The following is a 15,584-nucleotide window of genomic DNA, read 5'->3' on the forward strand; positions in this document are numbered from 1 at the left end:
ATTTCAAAGTGGGTCAGTAGATTTCCCCAGCTGAACCTTGAACAAAACATTTTTAAAAGGAGATTTTTCTCCTTTTTCTGCTTTAGTATAGCTGTGTGCTGTCTGTTTTTCCTTAAGATACTGTATAATAATGCTGGTATGCTCTGAATACTCACAATTTGCTACTCCCTGAGGAGAATAAGGTTGGCAAAGGAAAAAAAACAATAAATCAGAGTGTATTATTTGCAGCCTGAGTATTGCCAGTTGATTTGGAACCTGCTGGAAGTTTGAGACTAATAATGGAATATCTACATAATTGTATCTATCTAGCTGTCTATTTGTCTATCTATCTTGAGTTTTACCCTTTCTACAAGTAATAAGAAGGTATGAAGTATTTTCACTCTCAATTTTTTTCTCCCAGTTTCATTCTAATGATCTTAAAATGCTAATTATTATGTGTAAACTATAGAATTGAAAGTAACACGGGGAATAACATAGATACATTCAAGCCTTGTACCAAGGTGGGAGGAGTTACATAATGAAGGAATCTCCCACCCTGATACAAAGCTTTGTTGGAGCAGCGGGGGGGGGGGGGGCTAGCTGTTGTGATCTTTGTACACGTCTTACATCACACCTATTTGAAATTTGGGCAAGATGCTTAATCTCCATAAGCTTCTTTTCCTTCTCTTTAAAAGGGGAATAATGTAATAACCACCGTGAAGCTGCTTGTTGTATCACTATTATTTTATTATCATTAGTGCTTCACTTTAAAAATTAATATTTTGAGGATGGTGAGTAAAGACATAACTCATCAACCTATATCTGGAATTTGATTTCAGTCGCTAATTTTATGGTTTAAATTGTCTAGTTTTTAACTTAAAAATTGAAATGATGTCACAGTCTATTTCTAAAATATATATTGATAAATAATGAAACCAATTTATAAAGCTTTTTTCAAGAGATCTTTACATTTAAATTTTAATTTTTATTCATCTCACTTATTGAAGTAATAACATATTGTTAAAGCTTAAACAGCAGATGTTTTTATTGATTTATTTTTTAGAGTATACAGTTTTGTCTTCGACACACCTGATTATAGTTTACTAATTGCTTATTATTTTAATAACTCCCATGAGCGAGGTTTGTTTCACTTGACACCCTTAGCAATCTTTCATTAGTTTTATTTGTCTATCCATCCATCCATCCATTTTTCCTACTTATCCCTAGTTAGTGTATATTCCTAAGACAGAAAAATTTTCCACAAAATCATAGTGCAATTAAGAAAAAAATCAGGATTTTAAACAGTGATACAATCTATTACTTGGCTCATAGTCCACATTCAAATTTTATCAGTTGGCCTAGTCATTTCCATCATAGCTATTTTTTTCCCTGGTTCAACATCAATTTAAAGATGATGCCCTCGCTTGGTTACTTGTCTTCTCAGTCTCCAGATGGAATGGCTCCTCGGCCTCACTGTCTGTTCTTGACCTTGATACGCTTGAAGAGTACAGGCCAGGCAGGTATTCTGTAGAATGTCTCTCAATGTGGATTTGTCTGAGTTTTCCTTATTCATTAATTCTTTTCATTTTTGACTTCTACATGGGCATCTTAATGGAATATTGAAGCAGATTGTTTTTAAAATATGCATATGTATTCTTGACTCAACTGATGCTATGTGTCTTCATCAGAATTCAGAGGATCATGGTTAGTAACTGATATTCTACATAAGGTCATTTGGAGTTTTGTAATATTAAATTATTCATCAGAACTGTAGATTTTATTTTAACATTTCTCCTTCCTCCTTTTTTCTTTTTTAAATAATGAACTGGCAGAGACTATTCTCCACAGAAAATGTGAAAACTTGTCTGAATTTCTTATTTGGAGATTGCCTTTTATGAAGAAGATATTAAAGTCTGCTTCCTCTTAACCTCTTAACTAAGCCTGTTTTCTAGATCTAATATAGCAAATCACAGCAGAAACATTACTCATAATTTATATAATTTATTTGGTGGAAAATTTATCTGACATTTTATTTGTGTATATGCCCTAATTAAATCACATACTGTTCAAACTCTGTAAAATCTGTCTGTATTTCCAGACCTCCCAGGGTCTGGTAAAATAACATAAATGTGTTTAAGTCTATATCATTTAAATTTTACTGAGATTTATTTAGTTTCATTTTTCAGGATGTTTTCTCCTTTATCTTTCCATTTACAATATTTTTCATAATATTTATTGCTTAGAATAATACAGATATGATCCTTTGGGATGTTTTGAGACAACACTAATACTAGTTTAGCTTTCATGTTTTTTGCTACACAGGCTTGTGACTAAATGTTTACTCAATGTAACTTTCCATCATATTTGGCATTAATACTAAGTTTTTATCATTCGTTCATTAATTAGATATGTAATTGAATGTATGCTGTGTGCTTGAAAGTCTTTGAAATGCTGGCAATATAGTGGTGACCAAGGTGGGCAGAATGAATCCCCTTCCTCATGAAGTTTCTATTCTAATTGAAGGAGGCAGGCTGCACAACAAAAAGACAAATAAGCAAGTATTATCAGATAGTAATGTGTCCTGAATACAAACCAAAACAAAACAAGACGATGGAATAGAAAGATTTTATCCCAGGCTTAAGTGGACAGTTAGGAAAGGTGTCTCTGAGAAGGTGACACATCAGCGGAGACCTGCCTGTCAAGAAGGACCCCCTCCCAGCTGCAGGGAAAGGGTGGCAGATGCTGAGAAACAGCTGGTGCAAAGGTCCTGAGTTGAGAACCAGCTTGATCAATTCCAGGAACTGAAAGAAGGCGGTGGTGGTTAGAGCAGAGTGAACAGTGTGGAGACTGGGGTAAAAGGAGTCAGAGAGTTGGGGGCATCGCTGCAAGACAGAGGATTGCATCACATTCACAGAAAGAGTTGAGATTCCATTAAAAAGCAAAGCCTGCATTTATATGATAGAGTAATATTTAGTCATCTCAAACTGTATCTAACAAAACACACATTTTTTTTTTCTAGTGGGTTGCTTGTAGTTTATTTAAAAACGATTGACCCCAATGTCTAGGAAATGTGTAAAACTTTAGACAGTTACTACTTTTTCATCTTAATGATCCTACCCACACAGCACCTCGCCCCTCCCCAATTGCTCACTTCACAGCAGTCCTCCGATAAGAATCTTCTGATCTCATTTAGTTTTTGCTTCTTCCCTTCCTGTAGTCTCAGCAGGAGTGGTGGCAGTGGAGAGGGGGATGAAAAATTAGAAGCTTCCTCATTTCTTTGAAAGTTTCGGCTTTCTGCTTGAGACTCACAATCATTACTTTCCCCACTTCCTTGGAAATACTCCTTGGTGATCAGATTTCAGGGATTGTTGCTTGCTTTGCTTCAGATGAGTTGGGCTTTTCCTTCTAACAAGGAACACAGAATTTGCCTCTTCATGACTAACCTTTGCTTCTCTGCTCACGTGGCAAATTTCTAAGCATAGGTTACCTCTAAGTCTTGCTCTCTTTGCCACTTCTCCCAGGAGGGAGAGCACTGCTAGAGGCAAACAGCATTGCAGATTTGACTCATTAGAACTTGATGCTTTCAAACTTCAATCTGCTCTCTGCTGCTATTTGGCAGTCTTCTTAATTATCTTTTCTGCACTCCCAGGCTGTCTCCCCATGGGATCTATTTCAGACCTTTTCTCTCGCTCCATGCCCCCGGTCCCAGCTGTCCTGTCCCTTCCTTGGCATACCATCTCTCCACCTAGTCTACCAAAAAGAATGTGACACTTCCATTTTCATACTCTCATTTTTACTCTCTGTATCCTTTCCTTGTGGTTATCTTCTCTTTCTCTTCCCTGGTGTTGGTGTGGAAAGTGCCCCAATTCTTCTCCAAAACCATCTGCTTTATCGCTGTGTTTTGCATCACCTGTGACTTAGGCTCTGATACTTAACATACCTAATACTTCAAATCCCTTTGACTCTAGTTGCTCTCAAAAATGTCCAGGTCTTTCTTCATGAAAAACATGCAAAATCCCATCATTCTTTCCTTTATACTCAAGGTTCTTTCTGGGATTCAGAGACACCACATTCTGCCTCTCTTTTTCTGTTTTCTTTAGTTTATATTTTCCAGTTGCTCCTTATACCCTGCCTGGCTGCCTCTTGCTCCTCCTCCTCTCTCCTATCAGGGTTCACCCTTGCCTTCTTTTGTTTTGAATCTGGATACTTGCTTTTCTTAAATTTTTTTTTTTTTTTAAAGAAAGCAGTTACATGTCTAAGAGGTGAGGCAGGTAACTCTCCAAATAAAACTGTTTGAGAGAAATCATTACTGCAATGCTTTTAGTAATCTTCTTGGCAATATAAACAGGTTTATGTCTTTCATCTCTTGGACTCCTCTGCTTAATGCTCAGCAAGTTCTTGTTTGTTTGTTTGTTTGTTTTTAATGAATGTACGATGTACTCACAAGTCCATCATTCCTTTTTTCTCCAGCTATGAAATCTCTCACCAGCTATGGCTTTGTGTGTGCCATTAATTTCTAGAACATTTTTTCCACTTGGGTGTCACTATTTTAACTCAGAGTCAACTTGTCTAAATGCCAAGTAATCCTCTTATCCTCATCTGGGAAGTTGATTCGTTGTTCATGCCAGAGATCCACGTTGGGCACCTATTACAAGCTAAACAGTATCTAGACCCTTGGGGGCACATTAGTTAACAAAACAAAATTCTTGCCCTTGTGGGGACTTACATTCTTATACAGGAATCGGTCAGCAAAATGAAGACGTGCCTCATCTAGAATGTCAGAGAATGATAAGTGCTGTGGGAAAAAAATAGAGCAAAGAGAGAGGGACTGGGAGTGGGGGAAGTCAGGGTAGGCTGCAATGAAAAGATGACATTTAAGTCCAAACGCAGTATCTTGAGCAAAGCAGATACCTGGGAGAAGGGAGCTCCAAAGGACTAGGCACTTGGCTGCTGCTGTCTCTTAGAGATGTCTTACAATTCAACTCTCCTCTTTAAAGTCACCTAATAATAATACTTCTAAATTACAGCAGTTGTCTCAGGAATGGGTTAAGTAGGTCTAGAGTATCTGCTTATATGCAGATTGTGCACCATTGTATGGTTGCCTGGTGAATTTGCCTACAACCCTAGTTTCATGATATATCTATGCTCAAACATCCCTGATGCCTGCCAATCAAAATACATGTGTTTCTTCCTGAAAAAATTAGGCTGCTCTACTTCCTGTAATGTCCATACACTGATGCTCACTGTTGACTCTCCTGTCTGCCGTAGTACCATTGTCGCTGCCTAGGATAGCTTTTCTGTCTTCTCTCACGTGGCTTGACAGCTGCCATGCTTGTTCAGTCTGGGCCCTTTAGTCCATGTGCATTCCTTTAATAACTTTTAAAAAACTGTTTTTACTATGAAAGGGCTATTAAGCAATGCTCATTATAGAAGAAACTTCTAACAATACAAATATAGAAAATGAAAACTTTACTCTTAATTTCAGCTGCTGTACAGTTAGCATAGTGGTCATTAGCCTTCCAGGTGTCTGCATTCAGATGTGTTGTTATTATGCTGCACGTGCCGTTTTATAACTTGCTCTGTTGTATAATGTGTTGTTAATACCTTTCATGTCAGATTACAGTTCTGCACCATTCATCTCAGTGGCTTTATTGTGTGCTAATTGTGTATCTATTTTAATTTTTTATTACCTATCTCCTACTCTGAGATTTTTAGGCATTTTCTTTTTAATGAGCTAGATACTCTTATAGTCCATAGTTTTAATTTATTTACCACCAACTTTAATATTCTATGTAAATTCTTAGAGATGGAAGTCCTGGGTAAAGTCCTGGGTAAAGTCCTGGGTAACTCTGTTGGCTTTTAATGTTTATTTCAGCTATACAGAAAGTTGATACCAATTTACAACTGTATATGAAGGTGCCCATTTCCTCCTACCCTTGCCAACAATGGATATTATAATTGGTTTTATTTTTTTCCAATTTGACGTGATTTATTCTTTTTGATTACTAGCAAGGTTGAAATTATTTTATTGGCTATGAATCTTATTTCATGAATTTTCAGTTAATATTGCTCATTTTGCTTGCAATTCATTTTATGCATATTAAAACACATTATTTTAAAAGAAAACATACTCCTAGTAGTCTGTACTATTATCACAATTTTTCTTTATGTATATATACATGTATAATTTTTTCTTACTCATCTTCTATGTGCTTTATTACATCTGTAGATAAACTGTAGAGTGCCAAGATTGATTGAGGACTTTGTTTTGTGGCTGTATTTTCTTTTCCGTATGTTATAGATCCCAAAAGGTGGCAGGTACCAGTACACACAACTGATCTTTTCATTGTTATTGTTAACTGATTTTAATAGAGTTGCTTTATCAAATTTATTTAATAGAGTTGCTTATAGGCTTGCTTTCTGAGTCACAAATTTTTTATAGGAAATTAATCAACAAATGCATGTTGATTATCCATGTTATGGTAGGTATAAGACAGTGCAAAGATGATTGAGGAGAAAGCCCACAGACCAAAGGGAGAAAGAAGTTGAGCTGAATTGAGTATTAACAATATGTGCTCAAACAGATGTATGTCAGGCTACAGTACAGTACAGGCCTAGAGTAGTGGTCCCTGATGGATTTGTTCTGAGGGAGTTCTGAGAGGCCCCCTGAAAGGACACAGCATGAGGTAAGATAAGAAGGTGAAGGTCGTTGAGAGGGTTAAGAGAGCTGGGCATCCTGGCCCAAGGGACAGCAAATGAGAGTTCATTTTGTTAGAGGGGTCAAATAGTTGGGTATGGTCCAAGTATGGAACAGGTGGAGGGAAATTGGCTGGAGATGAGCCTATCCTTGAGGTATAGTTTGAACCTAATTCTACAAGCAATAAAGCCCTTGAAGGGTTTTAAGCAGGAAAATGCCATGATCACATTTGCATGATGAAAAGAACCGTCTGGCTGCAGGTGGAGGATGGATTGTTTGGGGCTGAGACCGGAGACAGACCAGTTATTAGGCTGTTTCAATTGGCCAGACCAGAGGTAATTGGGTCCTGCATGAAACTGTCTGGCTCAGGCAACTCTGTGCCTGTTGAAAGTAATGAAAAAGGCCTCTGGTTCCAAAGCCGTTACTTATGATTAAACAGGAATGGGAAAAAAGTGTTCCAGGATCCTTCCCACTGAAGTTTTGCAGCTTACTTAGAAGCAGCTGTGACACCCAAAGAAACAAAAAGACAAATTGATAAAAATAAATAAAACAGCATGAACAGGCCACTGACTCTTCTCCTACTAGTGAGATTTTCTAGTGAATAAATCACAGAGCAGAAACTCAACTTGGGGATAATTGAAATGGGCCTACAGGTTTCCTCTATGAATGATTCCCCAATATTTAGCTTAATTATTTGTAATTAATCATTATACTTTAATGATTCTTCAGACGCTAGTGATCAGCAAACCCCTAGTATTATTGCAAATGAGGTAGTGATACAGGAGAATGGGGCCAGAGACAATGGGTGTGTCCCTAGGTCGTACCCTGCCGAGTGAGGGTCCTTGGCTTCACACAAGAAAGAATTCAAGAGCGAGCCATAGTTGAGTCCAAGTAGGTTTATTCAGGGAGATACACACTCCATAGACAGAGTGCAGGCCGTCTCAGAAGGCCAGAGAGGCCACGAGGCTTGGGGTGTTTAGTTTAAGGTAAAAGTAGATACACACTCCATAGACGGAATGTGGGCTGTCTCAGAAAGCAGGAGAGAGTGACCACAAGGTGTGGGGGTGTTCGTTTTTATGGGCTCGGGAACTTCATATGCTGACAAGTGGGAGGACTGTTCTGACTACTTTGGGGGAATGGCGGGGATTCCCAGAAATTGGGCCGTCACCCACTTTTCGACCTTTTATGGTCAGCCTTGAATCAGTCATGGCACCAGTTGGCGTGCCATTTAGTATGCTGCTGTATCACAGTGAGCATATACTGAAGCTCAGGGTCTACGGGGGGGTTAAACCTTCTGCCGTCTTGGTGCCAGTCGCTGTGTCATTCTTTTAAGGGTTGTGCCCTGCCCCCCACCCCCACCCCGTCTCAGTAGTACTCTGCAGACCACTGGAAAATCTATTCATCCTTCTTCATGGCAAGTTCTGAATCATTAGCCTGTGAGCTCTTCATCTGTGCTGCAGTTAGGACCTAAATCAGAGATGTCTTGATTTACCTCTGGTTTTCCTGTTCCTGCCCAGATTACTGTTACCTTTTAAGGTAACTGCTTAGAGTAAACTAGTTTCAGAAGACTTTACACCTTGCTAAGCAAAAGTCCATGATCCATGGATCTGTATATATGGAAAATCTCAAAGTACCCTCCCAATAACTTCTATGATCATATATGTTTAAACTATTCACTGCTTCTTAATTGTGATATTTTTCTCTTTTAGAGATACCATTTAAATAATTTGTTGAGTCAAAATAAAACTCAACTTTTTGAAAACCATAGATTCTTTTTCACTATAAGACAACTTTTTATGAATAATTCCTAAATAAAACCCTGCTTTGTCATTTTCTTTTTGGGTGTTATAGATATTTTTCCAAGGTCTTTAAAAAATTAATGTCTAACTACTGAAACATGAAGTAGGATGACTCTTTCCATTTGCCTGCAACTGAAAGATTTTCTGGGACATGAGGCTTTCAGGGCTCAACCAGGAGCTCTGAGTAAACTGGAGTGCTTAGTCACCCCACGTGGCAGTCGGAAATGTTTGTTAAGCCTTCCTCAATGCCTGCTTCAGCTTAATTGAGAAGTTTGCTTTATTGGTGGTGGAATAGGTCTTTTCAAACTTATGATTGGAGTTACTCCATTGTTTTCCTTACTCTGCCTTTGTCAACACTGAAGTCTCAAAAATTCTTAAAAAGAGTGTATTTTCTCTATTATTTTCATTGCTGTGTTTCATAGACTATTTAATTAATACAATCCTTAGCATCTTAGAATGGAAGTTTTTCAGTTGTGCAGGAGGTTGGTGTGGGTAAATTACTAGGCGTGAGGGTGAGTTGGGGAGGGTTGACACTGTGTTTGTCATAAATTTGCCTATAGCTGGTATGAATAAAAGAAATCAGCAGACCGTATGGATAATCTAGTTGTTAAATATAAACACGGGGGATTGTAATTAATTGGGGAAAGCAGTTTTGGTTAAGATGTGGCATAGTCCAGTGACAAGAAACTTCATTTAGAAGTTAGACATTAACTAATTTTCAGAGATTTTTAAAGTAAAGTCCTGGGACTACCTGACTTGGAATCCCATGGGATGCTTATTAAAATGCTGACTTTGGGGCCCTCGCCTAGACTTACAGTGTTTGTGAACCAGGAAAATTGCATTTGTAATATGCACCCAAGTGATTCTTACAAGAATATTAAAATTTGAGAACTCCTATTTCCAGCAACTAGTAAAGACACTAATATTTATTGAATTAACTACCCAAATGAAATCTACCACACTGACATGTGATAAAAATGAAAGAGAACATAGGTCTCTAAATTGCTGAAGTCTTCAGAGATGAAGCTTTGTGTCGACTCAGACTGTGCTGATCAATGTAGCCAAATGCAAATTAATGTGGGTGGAAAACAGTGAAAATAAGGAGTATGAATTAAAATGCATTGCTATTCATCATCATACCCAAGAACAAGATGTGATAGCTATTGTGGAACATCGTGTGAAGATGTAATATAAATTCCGAATAAGGATGCTAGTGTCACTCGCTGCTGGGGAGAATGATTGCTGAAATCACTACACACGTGTTTGACTGGAACATCGCATGCAAGTATTTACTGTTACATTGAAGGGATTACCATTTTGTGTAATGCAAAGTTCAGAAGGACAATTTTTATGATTTTACACTAAGACTGACACTGGCAGTTAGTCATTAAAGCTAAACTATTTGTGGGCTTCGTTTTCTGGGGTAAATTTTGTAGAGATTACAGAGATTAAAGAGAAATGCACTTTTAATAGGAAAGATTTCTGATCCACATAGAATGAGTATATCTTGACAAGCAAGGATTCTAGGCACAATTTGACATTGCTTCACTTTGATTGGCTATTACTTCGTTCTTTCGATGCCCAAGGCTCTTTTTGAAAAAGAGCTAAGATCATTGACCCATTCAGCTCGTAGAAGAGGTCTCAGAACGGAAATTCAAGTGGGAAATCCTGGCTAATGTTACTATTTTTATAGTTGGAAACGGATGTGGAATAAGATAAAAATAGTATGAAATTATTTTACAAACTGGGGCATTTTGATATTCATTAATGACAGTGCCAGTGCCATTACAATATTGAGAAGCTCTTGCCAAGGGGCAGGGGAGGAAGGAGGATAATCAATTCTTTGTTGTCCAAGGATGACTTACCCTTGGAGCATCACTTTCATTGTGTTGATTATAGATGGGCTGTATTTGCTGAACCTCTTCTGCCAAAAATATATTCATAAGCCTGAGAGTAGGTCTACTGATGATCCATTCTGGCTGCCTAGTTCAGAGAAGAGTGGTGTCTAGACCCTCTCAGGGGGATGATTAGATTTTAAAGGCTTTTAGAGAAAGAACGTCTTGGTTTCCCTAGATTACGGTCAAGCGATCTTTTTGTTTGTCTCTAAATTAATTTTTAATACAATTTAAGCCTTTTATTTTATTTTGTTGAATTTTATTTTTATTTTAGAGTTCTTGTCATGTCAGTTGGAAAATGTCTTGCCATTAGTTTTCCGAGCCCCTTTTGGGCACATGGAAGCACCAACTCTGTATTATACTCCAGCATTTAGTACAGATAAAATCTGATTCCATGGAAGGAGAACTTTCTTCCAAAAATGCATAATATGATGGATAACTTTGGGAAGGGAAGAGTGCCTGGTGTCTGGAAGATTAGAGAAGGTTTGGACCTTATGAACTGAATGCATGTCCGTTTGTGTATAAGCTCTCAGTACTTTTTTTTTTTTTTTAGTACTGTTTCTGTGCTAAGGGTTTACTTTCTGACTCATGTTCCTGATTCAGCAGTTCCCCAGAAATGGCTCCAATCCTTCCGTATTTGGCAGCACTACTTAGGGAATGTAGAGAGAAAATGATGTAGCCTCTTTGTATGTGTGTATTTATTCAGATTAGCATTATCGGTTCCAAAAATGTTTTAACATGTGTTATCTGTTTCTTTTTGGTTTTGCTTTGCTCTACATTTCTCCCAGTGGCCTTTTCTCAAATATGCTTCATGACCCTCCATGTATGTTTTTATACATTAAATGCAGTGTTTCATTGAACTTATTTGGCTTATTCTCTTCATTGAGTTAAGATTTTAATATTTTATAGCCTGTGAATTATAGAATGGTACTGACACAGTAATCCCTTATCAAAAAGTTTAGGTGTCTTAAGTTTTTAAGACCAGTTTGCTAAAATTGAGGACAGACTTTGGTCTTGAACTTTTTATGTCTCTCCTGTACAATATGCAGATGGTCTTTTGCTTTTTATTCAGTCTTGACTATAATGTGAATCCAGTCTAACAAGCTGAGTTTTGCTTATCTTTTAAATGTGCCTAACACATTACTAAAGTAGGGACCCGACCTTTCCAGAGTGCCCTCCTCTGTTCCAGGTTCTACTAGACCGGCAGTACAGATGTCAGTTAAAACACTGGGCCTTATTAGAATTGATCATTTAACCATGTCTGCCCAATATGATGTCTTCCCTGGCTTGGATATGCTTGGTAAAATCTAATATGCTGTTTTCAGCTCTAAAGAAGCATATTTCTTCCTTTTCTTTATGCTGGAAGCCATGATATCAGAACCAGAGAAAGCTGAGAGGAAGAAAAAAAAGTCCCATTTATGATTTTTACAACTTGGCTAATTAAATAATAGAATTGGAATGTAAAGATAAAATACACCTTGGTGATAATCTAGTTAAAACAGAAATGGAAACTCTGATTCAGTGAGGAAAAACAACTTGCCCATCTTGTCAGAACCAGTTGGTGGAAAAGTCTGGAATATATTTTTGCATTTTGGGTCTTATTCCAACATTCTTCTCATTACCAACAAAGATTCACTTATTTAAGTGCAATTCTTGCTTATATATTTTAAGACAATTTATAATGATGGAGATTGTGTTTTGTAAAGACGTGTCAAGGATTTTCTCCCTTATTACTAGGGTTTAAGTTTTGAATCAGATCAGCTATTTGCCTAGCTGAGTAGAAGGGAAGGCCAATTGCGAGATCTATGCCTTGTAAATAAGCCTGGTCTTGAACAGCATCGCAAAGTCCTTTTTTGGGTATATACAATATGAGTGGTAGTTATTGAGATCACCATATTTTCAGTAACTATGTATCAACCTCTGTATGTCAAGCAGTGTGCCAGGCACTGGGTCACAGTGATGAATAAGACAGTCTGAGGGTCCCAGCCAACAAAACTCATGATCCAGTGAGAGGTAATGCTCACACAGCCAGTGAGAGTAATGTGAATTGGGAAATATACCATGCTTGTGGGAGATGTATAAAGACCACAAGCTATGATCAGAAAGGACAAGGGAGTTGGCCAGGCCAAGAGGGGTGAAAAGAGGTTCTTTGGGAGAGTGAACAAAGTTGGAAGACCTCAAGTGTAGGAGAAAGAGAAGACTTGCTATGTTTAAGGTACTGAATGATAATCTCACAGTTAGAGATAGAATATGTATGGCATAATGGGGAAATGAAGAGATGGTAGTAGGAGAGTAAAGGCTGGAAAATGTAGCACTTTTAAGTCATTTATGTGTTTGCCCTTAATTGTTATGAGTAATGAGGAGCCAGAGATGGCTTTTAAGTGGAAGGATGACATGATTATAATTGCATTTTAGGAAAAAAAAAATCACTCTGGCTGACCATGTAGAAAGTATTAAATGGGAAAAACTAGAGGGGGTGTTGATCAATTTAGGTGTTAGAGCAGTAATTCAGAAGAGAAGCAAATATCTGCTGCTAGTAGATGTTGGGAAAGACTTGTTGAATACTTCAAGTATGTAAAACTTCATGTTGCCCTTAATGAAATTTGATGCCTGAAGATGAAGGAGAAGACACTTCAGATGAAGAAAAGGTGCAGACTTGGGAGTGCAAAAATGTAGGGACTATACAGCAGAAGAGTCTCTAAATTCAGATTTGGACTGAAGAGTGAGATGGATAAGCAGAGGAAGGCCAAAAAGTAAGGCCAGAAAGGTATTGGGAGATCGTGGACCACCCAGAGCACCAGAACTTTAGGTTATCAGGCAAAAAAGAAGGTATCTAGGTTTTAGAGCAGGAGTGTGCTGTGATCAGATTTGTAGATTGGGAGGGTACAGGCCAGATTAATAATGTGTAAAATAAAGAACAGCAGTGTATAGAATATTGTCTTTCTTGTTTTGCTGTTTCATGTTCGCTTTGTCCCTCCACAGAGAGGAAAGATAGGTTAAAGGGAGATAGTCTGAACTCCTTTAGCTTTTGAAAAATGCTTTACATCAATGTGATATGTAGATTTGATAAATCAGATGAGATGCTTAGTGCTTCAGTTAAAATAAGTGGTCCTAAATTACTATTTTTAATTAAAATTTGCTATAAAATTTTATTCTTTAAAAAATATTTAGGTCTTTAACATGATATTTTAAAGATCCACTACAGAGTGTTATAAAAAATAAAGTGTCAGATTAGAACTGGCATTTAAAATCCTTTTTCAGAAGAAATCTGTGAAGATATTGAATTCATTCAATTATACATTTGTACTCTGTAATTTAAAATGAAGCTCCAGAGAGGATTTTTGAATCATGCTGCACTTGTCTTTCAGAATTCTTTAAGATATAAAATTATGACTCTGGAGAAAAATAAAATCTCAGAAATTTGATATATGTTAAAATTAGATCAATGCTTTGTGTGAAGATAACAATTTTTATAGTTACAGAGATTACTCTATTAGTGACAATATCTAACTGATAAGATACTGTGAGCATCTGAATTTACAAAATGTTGATGCGTGTGTTTGTACAGATGTGTCTTCTGATGAGCATACTTAAGATTAACCAAGAGCTGCTATTATTACTACTAGTAGTAGTAGCTGTGCTATTAAAAGAATAACTTAGTTCAGTGAGTGCTGAATATGGATAAACTCTTCCCTATTTTTGAATAAAATACATTTCAAACTGATTTGGGCATAGTAAGTCCCTTTTTCCTGGGGCTCAAGGATTTTCTTTCAATGTGCGGCCATTGAAACAGTGAAAACCATTGTTATGCATTTTCTTCTCATGCAGTGGTTTTTACTCTGCAGGCAGGAGTGAGAGGAGAGTATAACCCATTGAAAAATGCCTTCCCTGACACCTTGCCTTTCCTGGAATTGTGCCAGCACTTGCGTACTATAGGAATGCGCTGTTGCCTTTACGGTTAACTTCGCTGGGTCTCAATACAGTGTAGTTTCAAATTGGAAAATGAAGATCTTAAAACTGGCTGAGTAAATAAAATCTGATGTGATGGGTGAGAGTAAATTCTATACTACTGTTATATTATGAATGTAATGTTTCACTTTACATTATTTATAGGTATTAAGTAAAATGTTACATTTTATTTTTAATCCACATATCTACCTTAAACGCAGAGCTGAGACATGAAAAAGTATTATTTGACTCTGAAAGAGTTTTTATGACTCATCTGGACTTTTAGTGTTTCCCTTGGGAGATTCTTCTACAGCCTAATGGCTCATGTTTCAAAAATAATTTTCTTAGACATTCAAAAATCTCCTTCAAGAAATATCACTTCACTGGTAATAATATCAGTGACAGCCTTTTGTTTTTTTGAAAATGAAATCTTGCACATTGTTACTGGTTTTGGTCACTTGCCTGCTCTGTCATTCACTAGTCAGACAATAAATGTTTATTTATTCTCTTTTGGAGACTTGTCTTCTGCTACTTTCTACTTTTTATATCTTGCATCCTCCACCAACTACCTGGGTGCTTTGGGAAGATGTCTTTTCTTTGAATGTTTCCGTTTTTTGAAAAATTGTAATAATACCTTCTCCACTTACTTCTTCAAATTATTCTAAGAATTCAAAGAGATGATGTATAGACCATGCATTGCAAAATTGAAGTCCTGTATAAGAAAAGGCCCTCCAACTCACTGTCTTCCATTTTTCACTACCTTTCACCCCTGTGCCACCAATTTAAAAACATAAACTTACACAATTCTAATTCCTGTATTTTTCCCTAGAGATATTTGATTAATTTTCCTGTGTCAAGCTTTATTTCACTAACTCTTGACAATACTCTTAACATAGTTTTTATTAACTATGTGGTATAATCTACATAGATCTGCCAATAACCTGAAAATTATTTTAATTTATGGGAAGAGTATCAACCAGATTTATTCAAAAGCTGCACCTTTCTGTGTTTACAGAATACTGTAAGTTCTTTTATTTGGTCTCACATTAAAAGTTTGATTATACTGAAAACTAGAGCACAGACATTATACAAGGTATTAATATTTTAAAATGGCCATTAGAATAGTCTTAAAAATTTTTTTTTTCATGGAGGTAATTAGGTTTATTTATTTATTTAATAGAAGTACTGGGGATTGAACCCAGGACCTTGTGCTTGCCAGGCATGCACTCTACCACTGGTTATACCCGACCCTCCTCTTATACCTGC

General features: G+C 37.0%; 1 protein-coding gene across 2 annotated transcripts in view; it reads left to right on the forward strand.

The window, feature by feature from the left end:
* Positions 1–15,584, forward strand: part of KCNJ3 (potassium inwardly rectifying channel subfamily J member 3) — a 119,468-nt gene that overhangs the window by 11,868 nt on the left and 92,016 nt on the right. The gene's annotated exons all lie outside the window — the stretch shown is intronic.

This window comes from Camelus dromedarius, chromosome 4 (assembly GCF_036321535.1).
Source record: "Camelus dromedarius isolate mCamDro1 chromosome 4, mCamDro1.pat, whole genome shotgun sequence".
NCBI lineage: Eukaryota > Metazoa > Chordata > Mammalia > Artiodactyla > Camelidae > Camelus > Camelus dromedarius.